This window comes from Corvus hawaiiensis, chromosome 1 (assembly GCF_020740725.1).
Source record: "Corvus hawaiiensis isolate bCorHaw1 chromosome 1, bCorHaw1.pri.cur, whole genome shotgun sequence".
Classification (NCBI taxonomy): Eukaryota; Metazoa; Chordata; class Aves; order Passeriformes; family Corvidae; genus Corvus; species Corvus hawaiiensis.
Genome location: NC_063213.1, coordinates 74,754,836 through 74,771,608, shown reverse-complemented (window position 1 = coordinate 74,771,608; position 16,773 = coordinate 74,754,836). Strand labels below are relative to the sequence as shown.

Here is a 16,773-nt window from a genome sequence, read left to right as displayed (position 1 = left end):
CCCACAGGTCAACATTCCCACCCAACTTGATGTCACCTCTAAACTTGCTGAGGGTGCACTTGATCCCTTCATCCAGATCATAGATAAAGATATTAGAGAGAACTGGCCCCAGTACTGAGTTCTGGGGAAGCCCACTCGTGACCAGCAGCCAACTGGAAGTAGCACCATCCATCACTGCTCTTTGGAGTTAACCATCCAGGACATTTTTAACCCACTGAAGAGTACACCCAACCAAGATGGGAACAGCTAGTTTCTCCAGGAGAATGTTGTGGAAGACGATCAAAAACTTTACTAAGATCCAAAGAAACAACATTCACAACCTTGTCAGCTCACCTTGTCATAGAAGGAGACCAGGTTAGTCAAGCTTTTTATAAACCCATACTGGCTGAGCCTGATATACTGGTTGTTCACATGATGTGTGATCATGCTCAAGACAATCTGCTCCATGATCTTTGCCAGCACAGAGGTCAGGCTGAATGACCTATAGTTCCCTGGATTCTATACCTGGCTCTTCTTGTAGATAGGTATCACATTTGCTAACCTCCAGACATCTGTGACCTCCCCAGTTAACCAGGACTGCTGATAAATGAAAGAGTGGCTTGGTGAGCTCTTCTGCCAGCTCCCTCAGTATCCTTGGATGGATTCCATCTGGCCTCATAGACTTGTGCAAGTTTATGTGGAACAGCAGGCCACTATTTCCTCCTGGATTATGGGGACTTCACTCTGCTCCTCCTCTCTGTCTTCCAGTCCAGGGGGCTGGGTATCCTGAGGACAACTCAGTCTTGCTACTAAACACTGAGGCAAAAACGTCATTAAGTCCCTCATCTTCTTCCTCATCCTTTCCCACTCTTATTTTCCCCTGCATCCAGTAAAGAATGGACTTTCTCCTTAGCCCTCCTGTTGTTGTTGATATATTTGTAAAAACATTTTTGCTGTCTATAATGGCAGTAGGCAGATGAAATTCTAGTTGAGTTTTGGCCCTTGAAATTTTCTCTCTGCATAATCTCATGACATCCTTGCAGTCCTCCTTAGTGGGCTGTTCATTCTTCCAAATCTCATAAATGCTCACTTTTTTCCTGAATTCCAGACACAACTCTCTCTTCATCCAGGAAAGTCTTCTTCCCTGTGGCTCATCGTTTGGCACATGGAGACAGTCTGGTCCTGATTTTTATCCCCTTCCCCTTCAAATCTAGTGTAAAGCTCTCACTATAGTAGTGTAAAATTTTCTCTGCTAAGTCCTCGGTAAAAGTCTTTTTTCCCCTTTGAGACAGTATACTCCATCTGTTTCCAGCAGTCCTGGTGTTGCCTAAACTAATGGCTGATCAAGAACCCCAAAATATGGACACTGGAATTGTAAGAAATGCGCAAGTCTAACACAACAGGGGAAACAATTTCTTGTTTCAATATTAAGACAACAGGTGGCAAAAGATGAAATAGCTGTCCTGCTGCTGCTTGCTTTGAAAGCTCAATATGGATCGCTGGAATTTGGAAGAGAATGTGTACAATTTTGAAGAGCTTTCACTGCCTGTGAACTTTTAGGACTTCGCTTGTGCTTGTGTCTGGATGGAATAACACCCTAGACAAATACAGATTGGAAGACATGCAACTGGAAAGCAGCCCTGCTGAAAGGGACCTGGGAGTGCTGGTTGACAGCAGCTCGATGTCAGTCAGCAGTGTGTGCCCTGGCAGTCCAGGGGGCAACTCATGTCCTGGGGCGCAACAAACACATCATCACCCTGTTAAAAGAGGAGATTATCCTGCAGTGTTGGTGTGGTCTCACCTTGAGTACTTAGGAAGGATGTGAAGGTCCTTGAAGGTGTCCAGAGGAAGGCAACCAAGCTGGTGAGAGGGGTGGAAGGAATGTCTACTGACTAGTGGCTGAGAACTTTGGGCTTGTCTATTTTGGAGAAAAGGAGAATGAAGGGAGACCTCATTGCTCTCTACAGATACCTGAGGAGGGGTAGGAGAGAAGGATGTGCTGATTTCTTCTCCCTGTTATGCAGTGACAGGGTGCATGTGAATAGCTCAAAGCTGCATTAGAGGAGATCTTAGATAGTAGGAAACCAAGAGGAGGGTCAAACACCAAAACAGTTTTCCTAGAGAGGTGGTTGATGCCCCATTACAGTCAGTGTTTAAGAGGTATTTGGACAATGCTCTTAAATACATACTTTAGCTTTTTGTCGGCTTTGAAGTGGTCAGGCAGTTGGATTAGATGGTTGTAGGTTCCTTCCAACTGAAATATTCTATTCTATTCTATTCTATTCCATTCCATTCCATTCCATTCCATTCTTATTTTTCTTACCCTCTCTTGGCTGGGGGGCAGATAATTACTTGTGAAGAATTTTCTCCTCCATTCTAGTACAAGATATGGATAGAGCAGAGCAGGATATTCACAGAACTGGATGCTGGTCTGCAGCATGGCAGACATAAAAAAATGCTGCTTTTTAGCACTGAGTAGGATAGTTCCAGATATCTGAGGAAAATGCCTGATGCCATGGGTCTACTCTGTTTTGTTTAAATGGATTGGAAGAGATATTTCCTTATGGTTAGCTGTCCATGGAAAACATAAGAAATGAAAGTTATCATCTGAGAGAGAGAGAATAGCATCAGAAGACAATAGCCTTTTTGTCTCTGTTACTGGTTAAAACAGAAAAAATAAACAGATGATTGTCCTACCAAAACTTGACAAGATAGGTAAGGATGGCTCATACACTGAGGTGTACAGCAGAAAGGCCAGCAAAGAAAATCAATCTCACTACCTTTTTGCAACTGCTATTAATGGTTCATACCTTAGTTTTGATACCCAGCTATGAGGTTTAGCAAGTGTTAATGTATCAAATGTGAATACTTGGATGATTGGTTAATAGATATGCCATCATTGATCTCAAATTTAACACTCAGTTTTATAACTTTACATACATAAGATAGGTTCAGTAGGAGCTGATAATTTTTTTTTTCCATAAGCTACCTTCTGTTCATGTACAGAAAATGGGGGGAAAGAGAATTTGAATATTGTTTTAATTAGCTGTTAGATAACATTCTTGCATACTGGTGGAACTATATTTCTTCTAATTGTCTATTGTACTTGAAATTTCAGTCTTCAGCCTTGAATCGAGAAATATATATTTGTGTTTTATTTGCATAATGTGCCTTGAAGTATTTGGCAGGGAAACTTAATACCCTTCTGTCACTATTTCATACCAAATAACTCTCAAAATTTATTTACACATCCATTAGTAATTAAAAAAATATTTCAAATGGAAAAAGTGTTGTTTGAAAGACAAGATTTCCAGTGCTACAATTTTCAGCTTGCAGATTATTTCAAAAAGTAATATTCAGTCTTTTCACAATGCAATTTAAAGAATGATTTCAAAATGTCACAAAACATTACAGGGAAGAGTGGCTTCAAAACTTTCTGATTTTTTTTCCCCAACTATTAATGGGTTATTGCAAAGCAGCCATTCCAAGAGGATCTTTAAAAAATTACTTGCTGTCATCAATACTTCATTTTCCACATATTATTAAACTAAAGTGCATTGTATGAATGAAAAAGAAAGATATGACTGTAATTCACTGACACAATTCTATGTCAAAGTTCCAAAGTTCCATTAAGAAACAATTCTGTCTTCCCTGTCCTCTTTACTTGTCTGTCAGAGCACTTCCATTGGAATTACAGTCTTACTATGTACCTTTCAGCATATTTTACAGTACATTCTATTGTTTTGTATTTATTACTGTGCCAAAAGTAACTGGAAAAGACATGCGGTCTTGCTTCTCTTCAGCCTGACAGTCCATGTAAATATTGCATATTAGGCAATGGTCTTTAAGTAGTGCACACAACATTACTGATTGAACTTGAGCCTAAGGGCTGCAAAGTTCAGATGCTTTATCACAGCATGGCTTCTTTTTCTCTTTTTCCATACCCTTCCCCCCTTCTTCATATCAGTATGAAATGACCCTAAAGTAGCAGAACACCCAACCTGACAGGATTTTTTGAGATAGTGCTGTGGTCTTAGTTCTTACATCACTCATCTTGTCAGCAGCCAGTATCAGAGTCATGACCAGAAGGTGATAGAAAACAAGAACAGAGAGCAGGGAAAAACTCTCCTGTGCCATGATGGTGGTCAGCTTCTGCAATGCTCCCCCGAGGTGTTCAACACATGGCACAGCTGGAGGTATCTTCAGTCTACTGTAAATTACAGCAGGTGTCTAAACCAGCATGTGTCACATCCACGATTATCTAGAGAAGGGGGTTAAAGCTCTCTGTCTATTTTTACTGATTCATATCCGGGAGCTGAGGCAAAAATTGTCTCTTTTTTAAATTTGCACTGTTGCTATTGGAATTAATATACATTTGCACACCTGAACAAAAAATAGAAATCCTCCAGAAGAGGAAAATGTCATATGTTTTAATTGGAACTAGAAATATATATATATCTCTTTTAAAAAATGAAGCAAAAAAAACACAGGAAAAAACTTCAAAATGTAAAAATCTCAACATTACATCAGTTTGGGGCCAGACTGCCTCCATGTCGCAGTACTGTATATGAAGAAAACCCATGCTGAATTTCTTTTCCTGAATTAGGCCAAAGGCTTTCAATATAGACAAAGTATAGGAAACTGTCAGCCACTTAGTTCTATAGAAATAGTGGTCAGAATGTCTGCCATTGCAATGCAGCACTAGTCATGCTGTTGCCCAGTAACACCAGACAGGAGAAGGTGTCTGAGAGCTGGTGATGTATGTGAACCACTGCAATATCAATTGGCAAAAGCCGGCTGTACTACATTTCAGGGAAATAAATAGTGGGAAGAAGCTTTCTCAGTGTGCCTATCCGGAAAAGTGCAATTATTAAAGCATCTAAGTCTTAATTTTAGTTTAAGTATATACTAAGCTATTAAAGGGCATGAAGACCATAGTCAATGCAATACATGTATTTTTTAGAAGGAAAAACCAAATTGAAAAGAAGGGAAATAAGGAATCTGGGACTATGCTGCAGAATTTCCTCTCCTCTGTTTGGGCTGACCTGATAACAAGCTAAGGCTAAACAGATCTAGCACTTTCTACAGCAGACCTCTGTTAACCTTTATTGGGACCACAAAAACATGAATGCCCTTAACAATACTATTAAGCTAAGCATGAGAAGGGAGTTAAAGCTGTTTTATATGGCTAGCCAGTTATCCTTTCACAGCTATATATTAGAACTTGGTGAGCTCCTTGAAATAGATAATGCATTATGTTTTAGCAGAAACCTGTCTTCCATCCAAAAATACTTATTTCATAGAAAAAGACTCAAAAGCTAAATACGAGTCCTTTAGTCTTGCAACACTAGGAAGTAGCCCCAGATATATGATTAAGCTGTAGAGAAAGACTGAGGAGTTGATTCTGATGTAAGGGAAAGAGACCACAGCTTTCCTTAGCAGATCCTGAATAGCCAGAGAGGGGGCAAACACTGAAACTAGCTGAAAGGATCAGTGCAAGATATGTATTTATATCCTGTGGGATTGTTTCTGATATCATACAGAATCCCAGACCTAGAAAGAACTCAGAATAGACCTTGTTCACCTTTCATTATAGAAGCTATGGAGAGCTAATGTAACCGTCAAAAGGAAAAATACCAGCAGAACTCATGAAACCTAGAAGGTTCCCCCAGCAGACCTGCCGGAGGGGAAGGCTCAAAATTTGCACTAGGAAAAGAAAAGGCAAGTTTAGGATTCCAGATATCTTTGCAGTGAAGCAACTCCCAACCCTCTGAGGACATTTGAGACAGGGGTTAATTTTTTTCTCTGAATGCAGAGTAATGTGTGAGAGAAGCATATCTGCTGATACGTCTTCACATTCTTAACAGAATACTCGGCAAAGTAAAAATATTTCATAACAACTGAATGGAAGGTCTTAATTTTCTTATATATATGGTGGAGCTATTAAATCAAGACCTCAATTTAGTTCTTCCAAATAGATTAGTCTTTACTAATCAAGGTGATGATCCAAACTCTAGTGATGCAGTTGGACACAATTCCATTTCCTTACCTGATGTATTTTTTTGGCAGAGAAATGATCTTGTTTCTTTGTTAAACTACTAGAAAAATAAAGAGAAGTCATATTTCTGTTCACAAGGAAGGTATGTTTCCTGATTAGCTGAAGTTAATCATGATATTTAAAACTGAACCTTTTTTTAAAAATGAAGATTTTGGAGCATCAAATAGACAATAAAGGCTATTTTATAGCTGTCTCTTGAAGTGCTATTTGTAAATTCAGTCACCCTATAAAGAATTATTCATTATAATTTTAAATAGGAACTACCTATAGAGCCCTTATGTGGTTTTGACAGCATTTTGGGTACCTTTTTTTCTTATAAAGAGGACAGTTTTAAATTACTGAGTGCTGCAAGCTTTGGAATATGTGCTTGATTTTCATAAGTAGGTAGTTACAAGGTTAACCATACTTTCTGTGGAGGGCTGACTTTGGCTGGCTGCCATATGGCACACATTTGCTGTATTACTCCCCCTCCTCAACTGGCCAGGGGAGAAAATAAAGTAAAAATATCGGGATAAAGACGAAGAGATTCCCTATCTGCTACTGAGATGGGCAAAACAGATTCGACTTTTGGAAAATGCATTTATTGACAATTAAAAGAGCGCAACATGGTGAGAAGCAAAGACAAGTATGAGAAAACCCCCCTGACACTCACCCCTTCCCTCTTCTCAGGCTCAGCTTTGCTCCTTCTCTCCTGACCGATATACCTCATCAACCCAAGCGGCGCAGAGTGATGGGGAATGAGGAGCTGCTGTCACTCCATAGCAGCTCGTCTCTCCTATTCCTTCCTCCTCACACTTTTCCCTGCCCCAACGTGGGTCTTTCCTACGGGCTGCAGGGAAGCCCCTGTCCCGCCGGGGTCTCTCCCTGGCCCAGGGCCATCCGTGCCGGGTCTCCCCGCCTCCGTCCCCGCTCCCGCTGTCCCCTCAGGCTCGCAGGGCTGTTTCCCGCACGGTTCCCCCGCTCAGCCCTGGCTGCCGGGCAGCGTTTTGCCCTCCCTTGGCCAGGCTTTTTCCGGGGCTCTCGCCCGCCCGCCCGTGGCTGAGGGGCTCAGCCATGCCCTGCGCTGGGGCCGCTGCAGCCGCTGGTACTGCGTGGATTTCTTACATATTGTTACAAGAAGTAGGAATTTTATAATGAGGTCTCAGTATGTAATTGCTCTGGAAGAGGATGGATGCTTTAAATCTGGCAGTTTGCAAAGACGTAGGAGCTCTTACTTTAGTTACTGTTATATGACTATCATAAGGAAAAGGTGAAGGATTTTGATGAAATGGTGAAGAAAATAATACCTGTAGTGTGCTTGGACAGGAATACTGTCATGTGTCAGCTCTATAAACCTGTTGCAAACAAATGTTTTTACTTGCTAATGACTGGATACTTTGGAATAATAAAACAGACAGATGCAGCTCCCTTGCAATTAGCTGAATAGAAGCTTGTGATGTTTGTCATCTGAAAGTTAATCCCACGTTTATGGTTTTTATTTTTTTTTTTAATAAATAAATTTTGGATTAACACGTGCCTTTGACATCATGATAGTATAAGCATTCTCAGTATACACATTCAGGCATTTGTGTTAACAGCTTAGGATCTGTGGCTCCATCACCTTTTCAGTCAGATAATCTGAATTCACTTGAGCAGCTCCATTGCAATCAATTCTTACTGACCTTTTTCTGCCACTGTCTGGCTTACCGGACAGCAATTCAAATTTTTTAGGTGGATTCCCTAGATTAATTTCAATTTTGGACCCCGAAACTGAGTACAATTTTCCTGGTTTGATGTTTTTCATGTGGAAGTACTGCGCAGGATAAGGTCTTCTAGCACTCGTTGGAATTATACTGACCTTTAGTAAAGAAACTTATTCTTTCATTCTAAATAACAGGCCTTGAAACAAAAACGACCCAGGAAACTTAATAAAAGGAAAAAGTAGAATATATTTTTGTGGCAAAGATATTAATACATTTTGATGATCAACATGTTACTAATACACCGAGAGAATGTTGATTACGTTATTTCTTAACATAATTATGATTAGCAAAAACAGGGTAAAGTACAATATGTTACTGCAAACCAATTAGGCAGAAAATGAATAATCTGGGAATTTGGGAGATGTTACAATTAGCACAAGAAAGACAAAAATCACTGTGTTGGAAAACAGCACTGTGACCTCGCTGACATCTTTGTCCTCCTCCCACACTCCATCTCTGTTATACGATGACTATACAGTGGAAAAACTATTTCCAGGGGGTTTGTTTTTCTACCAATGTAACTGATCAATCTTTATTTACTTTCCTTGTGAATTAGAACACAAGTCAGCCTTCATGATCACCCTGGATATTTTTAGAAAAAATAAATTCATGGCAAACATTGATCTGCTGGTTTCTCATTAACCTCTCAGGTTCCATCATTCATCCATTTGCAGACTTTCTAAGCTATAGATTGCCTCAGAATCAAAAATCCTATCCTTGAAAATGTGTCTGATATCCTTTTTAACATATTTCTATCATCTGGTCCCACCACCTCCTTTGGCAATTGGTTTCATAAATCCCGTTCATGGGAAAACAAAAAACATTTTTAGCTTTTGCAAATTTTTCAATTTTTAACTTCTATTGGTATAATATTTTTATTTTAACAATGCAATATTTAGATTATTATTTCCTATTTGTGTTCTCTGCACCACACCTGATTTCATGGATATTTATTAACATTTTAGTTAATCTCTACTTCTGTCTGTACGAATCTCAATCTTTTTTTCTCTAAAGCTAAATAGACCAGGACTCTTCAGTGATTCCCATATCAGAACTATTCCTTATATCTGATGACATATGTTGATTTTTTTCCTAAACTTTTTTCCTCTAGTCTTTTATGTCTAATATAACTGTAGGCTAGATTGTAATTAAATTATACAATGGGTTTATTGCTAATGCAGGATATGGAAAACTAAAATAATTTTCTTCCTTCTTCTGGTGGAAATTTCAGTCACAATGGATCTATCATGGAAAAAACATTTTCAAACATGTCACAATTTATTGTGCTAAACTGTGAATTTCACTTCTGCTTATAACTATCTTATTTCCTTTGTGTCAACAAACATGAAGGGATCAGTTCTTGTCTGGAATATACATTTCTAAAACCAGCTTACATACTACAATTTCTTTAAAATCTCTGTCAACTGAAAGAGAATAAAGGAGCCACTATTTTGATCCATAGTTCAGAAAAGCAGTATTAGTATTTGCTAAACAAAGCAAGCAAACACCTGATAATATCATGGTAACTATCCATTGTTATGGTAACTACCCATTGTACATAGGATGGAAATCTAGAAGTAGCAGACTTCCATGTTTATGCAGAAAGAGTTCTGTACCCCCACAATACTTCAACAGTGTTTTGAATGAATATCAGGAGAGAATATGTGCCTGGAAGGAAGCAGATGGATCTTGGGGAATTAGGTCTCACTGGAAAGGCAGACTTGACAGCTATAAGCAAGAAACTTGTTTTTATGTAAGTTGCTTTCCAAAAATTGTATTTCTTGAGTACTATAAGGATAGAATTGATCGTGTTAACAACTTAAAGGTATTGAATAGAACCAAAATTAAAATGCAGTAACTGTGCATTTTCATAGGAAAAAACCACAAACAACTAGATGAGAAGCTTTGGATATCATTTTGGCTTTGCAATCAAACCTGTGTTCTTTTGATCTGGGTTTTTTTTGTTTGTTTGTTTGTTTGCTTGCTTTTTAGCACATCCTAGTAATTCAGGAGAAGGAAGAGCAAAGATTAAGAAGGCTGTATTTCCCACAGAGTTTTCGTAGCCTAGCTTCTCAAAGTGATCATGGTACAGAACAAAATTTTTCCCAATGTCTACCTGTTTATAAGAAAATTTTTGTCTTCTTAACAAGGCAAAAAGGCAAAAAATGGGGAACAAAAAGTCCCCCCAAAATATGGCTTTGCTAGCTTCATCATTCCTTGCTGAAAAATTGAACCTTTCATGTAATTGAAAGGCAGAATTCTCTTAATTATTTCAGCACTTACGTAAGCTGCTCAGGACTTACGTGAATCCAGATGTCAGTCCTATTTTAACTCCTGGCTCCAGTCTAGACACCTTGTCTTTTAGGCTAATGTTCTCATAGGAATTAAGGGATATAAAGGACGGATGACAGCCCCAACTGGCAAAGCACACTCCTGTGGTACATGTGTTCTAGGGTCTCAGAAGTCCAACAAGACAAGAGCAATAATGAGCACACAAGATAACAGCAATAATGAAGTGTACAGGGAGATTTTCCCAGAATTAAGCCCTAAAGAACCACTAGGCAATAAAACACACCAGTCCCATAAGTGCTATTGTTTCTTATCTATAAATATTTTCAAAGAACTAAATCCCTATGAAGCTATCAATGATAAAATAACTACAATTAGTCTTAAATAAATCTATTTCCTAAATGTTGACTAGTAAAAGTATGGTACAGACCTGTAGTGATTACCATATGGATCTTGCAGAAAGGTAATAATCCTTGAACCAAGACCCTCTTATTTGAAATATAGCTTGTTACCCTGTTTAACTTTAAAATAGCAATCAGACTTAGTAATCTTTGTAGATATTGCACAACTAATAGAATCCAACAAAGGTTCACGTACAAACTATATAGTTAAAAGTTTGGGGTGGCCTCCACAGTATATTTATCTGACAGCACTTTGGCAGTTCTAGTTTCTACAACAACATTTTTAAAAAACATGTTTTAAGAGTGTCACTGTTCAAAAAAACAGTGCAAAAACATTTCAGGGATCCATATTTATATTGCATTAAAATCTTTAAAATCTTACATAATTTCCAATTTTAAAAGATAGTACAAAAGTAGTTATTTCAAATTGCATGCTATGCATGATATGCTACATTCATAAAGTAAGAAATTCCTCTTAAATCAAGAAACATTCCTTGCTTAAGTCCACATGGAAATTTTGTGTTCAGATGTATTTTTCCCTGATCACACAGGAGTACCTAAGAGCAACTATATATGAGCAAGGAATATCGTAAAATCTGACTCTGTATTCATTCTTTTAAAAATATAGAATAATAACGGTATAGTGAGAGGATTGTTTAATGAACATTATAATGCTAACAAAAAAACCCTCTCATTTCTAGTATTCATAGTAGAAAAGCATTTTACTTAATACAATTCTTCGATTATAAAAATCTTTTAAGTTCAACTTTTTTATTTCTTACAATTCAGACTTAGGCAGCTGAAAATTATCTGCTAGGTTTTGAGACTAATAGCTGAAAAACTCAGACACTGGCACAGGCAATGTTTTTCTGAATCAAACAACTAATTTTGCTGGTTAGTGCTTCACAGTAAAGCTCAAGAATCCCTGCAAGAGACAATTAAGACACAACATTTCCAGACAGAATTTCCCCCCAACTCTTGACAGTTAGAGGTCAGTCTAGCCTGAAATACAGGGATTTATATCTTTCCCTTGGGTCCGTTACTTTGCACATGGTTAGAGAGCTGAAAATGAAAGTTAAAATTCATTGAAACTGGTGTGGGATCAGTTAGAATTCTTAATTATGTTGGCACAGATCCACAAAAACATGCATAGAATGTAGGTGCTCAAAGCTGTCACATACTCTGCAAAACATTTAGGTGCCTTAAGATCCAGTTGCAGCATTTCAAGTTAGTAAATTTCCCTCAAGAATATTTCTTCTGCTCTGATCTTTGGTGGGTTTCATTACTGGTTTGAACATCTTCTCATCCTGTGTTACAGGGAGAGCTTACAGAACTTGGTTATAAAACTGGACAGAATTTATGTGGCTCAAATTACATGACAGATAATCACAAAATTTATGGAAATAATAATATTTTCTATACCTATTGCTGTCATTGAAAGCAATGATAAGACTGCAGGTATTGCAAGTATATGATTAATTCTATGAGAGGTTTATTTGGAAGCACCGTCAAGAAATAAGGAAAAAAATGCTGTTCAGCAAATTGTTCCCTATCACTCTTGTCTTTGGATGAGAAAAGATTTGAAATCAGGTCCTCCACTGGCTTGAATGGACAGTGTTCTCCTTCACTTCAGGAAAGCTTTTCAGTTTTGGTTTAGATCAGACAAAACCCAGGGTTTCACGAATGTTTAAATGTACATTTCCTAGAGAAGTCATTTAACCTCTCATTATGCCCTTCAGTAGCCTTGCTGGTAGGAAGTTGAACACATTTTAGAGAGATAGTAAACAGGCTGAAAAAGTACTACCCTCCTACATATTAGAGAGACTGAACATTGCAAATGCTTACAGTAATAAAATAATTGCAGAATAAGAAATTTTATTTCATTTTTCTTTTCATTAAAAAAAAACTTTCATAGAAGTGCATACAGTAGGTCTTTGATGTGTCGCCTAATGGGGGAGAGTGGGCCCTGTGGAAAATGAATTGTATCTTGTAGTATAGCCTTATTCTAAAGTTGCCAAACTCTCGTAACTCTCTAAACATGGACAATGATCAAGTTTAGAAACAAGACATTGTTTATTCTGCACAGGCTGTAAGGCGGAAGTTTTCCACAAATTGAGCATGCCAGGGAGGAAAACAAACAACTGATACACTAAAGTTTACATAAACCCTCGTATCCAATATATAGTTGCCACCTACATAACGCAGTCATTTAGCTTGGGCTAAATGCAATTATGCAATACTTCTGACTGCACCTGCATGGGCCCTTTCGGGGGTCTCTAGTGGTCTCTGGGGATGGTTTTGGTAGGTTTCCCCTACTCAGTTTCAAGGAAAGTTCAGCTTAGGATGCGCAGAACACAAGACTGTGTGCCAAATAAGATGTGATCTACATGTCCAGCCTCACTTCTCCTTAAAAAATTGCCAAACAGGACATAAAATACAGAGATTTCCATAAACATTAAGCAACATCTGCTTAACACATGATAACATCTATTTGCATTTAAAAGGGGTTTAAAGGTGAGAATGATACCATCAGCTTATCTTTACAATAAAATAAAAGGAAGGGACAGAGAATTCTGCTTAAAGACATCACTAAGAGGTTCCTTTTCTTAAGGAATTTATTACTGGCAGATCTAGACATAGGCACAAGATTTATCTGCTCTGTGGGAGAGCAGGATTGAATGGTTCTGCATTACTTTTTGTCATGACCTCATAGTAGTTATACCTTTAGCAAGATAATTTCTGTTTTCTAGCAGTTGAAGGGTGGTGACTAGGAAATTCCAGGGAGCTGTTTCAGGGAGTGGGGGAACTTGCTCCGTCCTCTCACCTCATTGCAGATGACTGTTTGCATGTCTTAAAAAGGTGGAAATTACAAGGGCATAGTCTTGATTAGTATAGCACATTGACATTCTTTGCTATCTATTTGTGTGTGTGTTAGCCGCTATTCGGTGTTCTTATAGCTGCTTTGTATTCCTGTGCTATGTATATTTTGTGGTACACTTGTGCACATCAAAAGCACATCTTGTACCCAGACTCAATGAAGCACCAAGTGAGTGCATTTCATGTCAAAATCTACAATTGCCTTGTCCATCTCTAGACAGACCATGGGCAAGACTTTGTAATTGGAAATTCTCATCTCCTCTTCTGCTTTTTATTTAAATCATCCTTGCTAATGTCTGGTATGAACATTTTCCCAGACATAAAATGAAAAACAGATAGCACTTTGATTTTTTTTTCTTTCATTAAGGTAGTTAAAGATTTAACTTCTCAAATTTTCACTTATAACTTATTTTGTACCTGAAATTTTAAATGGCATTCACTTAAAAATGTAAACATGCAAATTGTTGTTTGAAAAGGGCCAATTTCTTTATAGCTGTAACATCAAAATAAGCATCAATTTGGACCCCGGTTTTGCTCAAAAGAAAAATCTTTTTAAAAAATATTAAGAATTAGATGTATAAAATCAAGCCATGTGTGATAGACTCCTTCATAAAAATTCCAGTTCAAAACTCATCCATCAGTGTCTTACAAATAAAGTCATCCTGGATATTTTTAAAATTAAGAGGTTTGAAAGCTTGAGATATTGACCAGATAAAGCATTCCAATTTTTACCTACTTACTGTCATGAAATTACTTTTGAGCTCCTTCCCCTTATCTCTCCTCTTATCTATTTACTTTAAGGAGATGTGCTGTAAATCAGAATAATATATTTATTTAACATTTATTAGCTTGTGGGCTTTTTGAACGTTATACTAAAGGCACTACTATGAATCTGAATAACAAATTAGTGCCCCTTCAAATCTGATATGAATAGGATGCTGACAATTTTCTTCAAACAAACTATGAATTTTAAAACCAAACTCAAGATGTTTTAATAGAAGAGGATTGATAACTTTAATAGTTTGATTATCCAGATGGCATATATTTCAGTTCATTTTCTTTACATGTACAGCATTAACAATAAGAAAAAAGAGGCTTTCTACATGAAAGCATTTTGGAAAATCTAGGAAATGTGATGTTTAAATAAGATGATAGTGTTACTAAATCCCAAAATAAATCTGCCACTGAACTATTATTCACTGTGTTTTTTATTGTTACGTGTTTCAGCTCTGCATTATCTAACATTTCCTGTCAATTGCACAGAATACATGATTTAAAAGGATACCTGGATACTGATATGCAAGAAAATTATAGGTGACAATTCCCTTGACTTTTAAAAGCAGCCTTTCCCTGAAAATTTCACAAACAAAGTATATACAATGTTAATTCTTTAACAAAGAATGCTGATCATAAAACCAGTATTTTTGTGAAGAGATATTCCAGAGTGATTACTAAAATTATTGAAGTTCAAATTTGAAGGTTTCCAGAATATTGTTGAAATGAGGGTTTCAAAAAAGAAAAATAAAGCTCCATTTAAAACATCTATCTAAGAGAGAAGATAAGTATTATGCACCATCTTCTGTAAATGACTTAGCAGACAATTGCAGATACCTTTTTGAGACAGTATAGTATTCCATTAGTGATCTTGTATATTGTCTGTTCTTGTTTTCTTGTAAAATGGAGTATTCACAAAATTAAGCTCTTTGATATTGAAAGGAATGAGAGGGATTTGTCTTTACAAACAAACTGTGGATTTGCTGGCAGGTAAAGATAGATACTGAGAGATGAAAGAAGCAATGGGAAGAACCATAAATTCCATAGGAGAAGAAAAAGGGCATGGTGTACATTAGAAGGGAGTCTGTATTAAGCGGTTCGGGAAGTCTGTACCTCTCAAGTACTTCAGCCAATGGGGAGGTACTTGAGAGAGGGAAATGCAGCCAGGAAATTAAGATAAAAAGGAGGCTTCATCCTCTAACAATTTGAGACATCCCAGGGGAATTCCCCATGGCCTCTCCCTTTATTCGAATAAAGTAATAGCACTCCTCTGCCTCCTTTTTTTGGACATAAACCTCTGGTGTCTGTGGATTAATTTTCCATATAATATGATAAGATTATATGGAATCCTTATATATTTGCTAATAAAAATTTCTTTATTATAAATATTTATCACTGGCTATCTTTATTCAAAATACCCCAGGACCTAGGATGATTTACAGAAATTTTGGAATGCTTTCAAAATACATAGGTAATACAGTTACCAGCCTAGAGAACATAAGCACTTTAGACTCAGGAGCCAAGCTTCACTAGAGCTTGGTAAACTATCACAACTGACTTCTCAAAAAGAGGAGAGAAGTAGGTCAGTCCAAATACTGTGAAAAGTTTATACATGTCTCTCCAGGCTCTTTGGGGTAAGAAGGGTCTTTCCAGTGGGATATAGAATGGAGGACTTGCAAAAGACAATGCGTTGATTTGAAAGTGAAGCAATATTATTTTACTTCTCTTGGCATTTATTCATGGGTAGACAAATACTCTGAGTGCCTGAAAGTAAATGAATGGTATATAAAATGAAAATACTCAGATCTGTGCCATTTTAAATTCAATAGCAATTTAATACATGGTACACAATGGAAGAAAGGAAAACTTTATTTTGGGCCAGGCCATAGTTCAAACTTTCATTGGCTGTTTGGTATGAGTTAAAAATGGCCACTCTAAAGAAAGTTACCAGGCTACTAACAGGAGGTATCTTGTGTTGCCCCAAAATACCTAAGCCAATTTTCTTTTAATATACGGGGGCATTTCCCATTCAAAATTATCTTGATTACATGCTTTTATGTTGCAGTGGGGATCCTGCAACACGCATATATCAAACCAGGAGTCCCGTGGAAAGGAAATATATATGGACAGACAGATTCTTGCTAGCTGTTTCAGAGAGATGTTTATTTCTCCAGCCGCATGGCCGGAGCTCTGCCCAGGAACTGTTCCAGTCACGGGACCAAGGGTCCTTCTGCCCGCGCAGGGAACACAAACCAACCAATGGGAACGAGGCTGAGCAGGGGCAGGGAATCCCCGTGTCTGTGCCCTCAGGGCCCCTCTCCCAGGGCTACACGGCAGGGGAGGGACCCCAACACTTTTACATAGTTTTGAAGTAAACTCCTTCACGTTTTCAATAGGATAGTGCTTAGGATTAGGTGCTTATTACATTTGGGGCATACATTTTTCTGATTTTATTTTTTTACCAAGATTTTGAAGAAACATGCATGCTATCAAAGAGTCATGTCATAGATGAACACAGTTCAGTTTCAAAAATAAGGGTGTTGGACAGAAACAGAATGTTCCTTATAGCTAAGGATCTTTGATATAACAAAAATATAACACAATTTGCTGCATATAGACAGAGGTTGTAAATCCATTGTTCCATCAGGATTTG

At 37.7% G+C, this 16,773-nt stretch overlaps 1 long non-coding RNA gene across 2 annotated transcripts in view; it reads right to left on the bottom strand.

The window, feature by feature from the left end:
• The window catches only part of LOC125329343, a 38,286-nt gene extending 31,212 nt beyond the window's left edge, over nt 1–7,074 (bottom strand). For both annotated transcript variants that reach the window (XR_007205131.1, XR_007205132.1), the window contains exon 1: nt 6,690–7,074. This is a non-coding gene — a long non-coding RNA (uncharacterized LOC125329343). The remainder of the gene's footprint in view (nt 1–6,689) is intronic.
• Between the last annotated feature and the right edge of the window lie 9,699 nt (nt 7,075–16,773).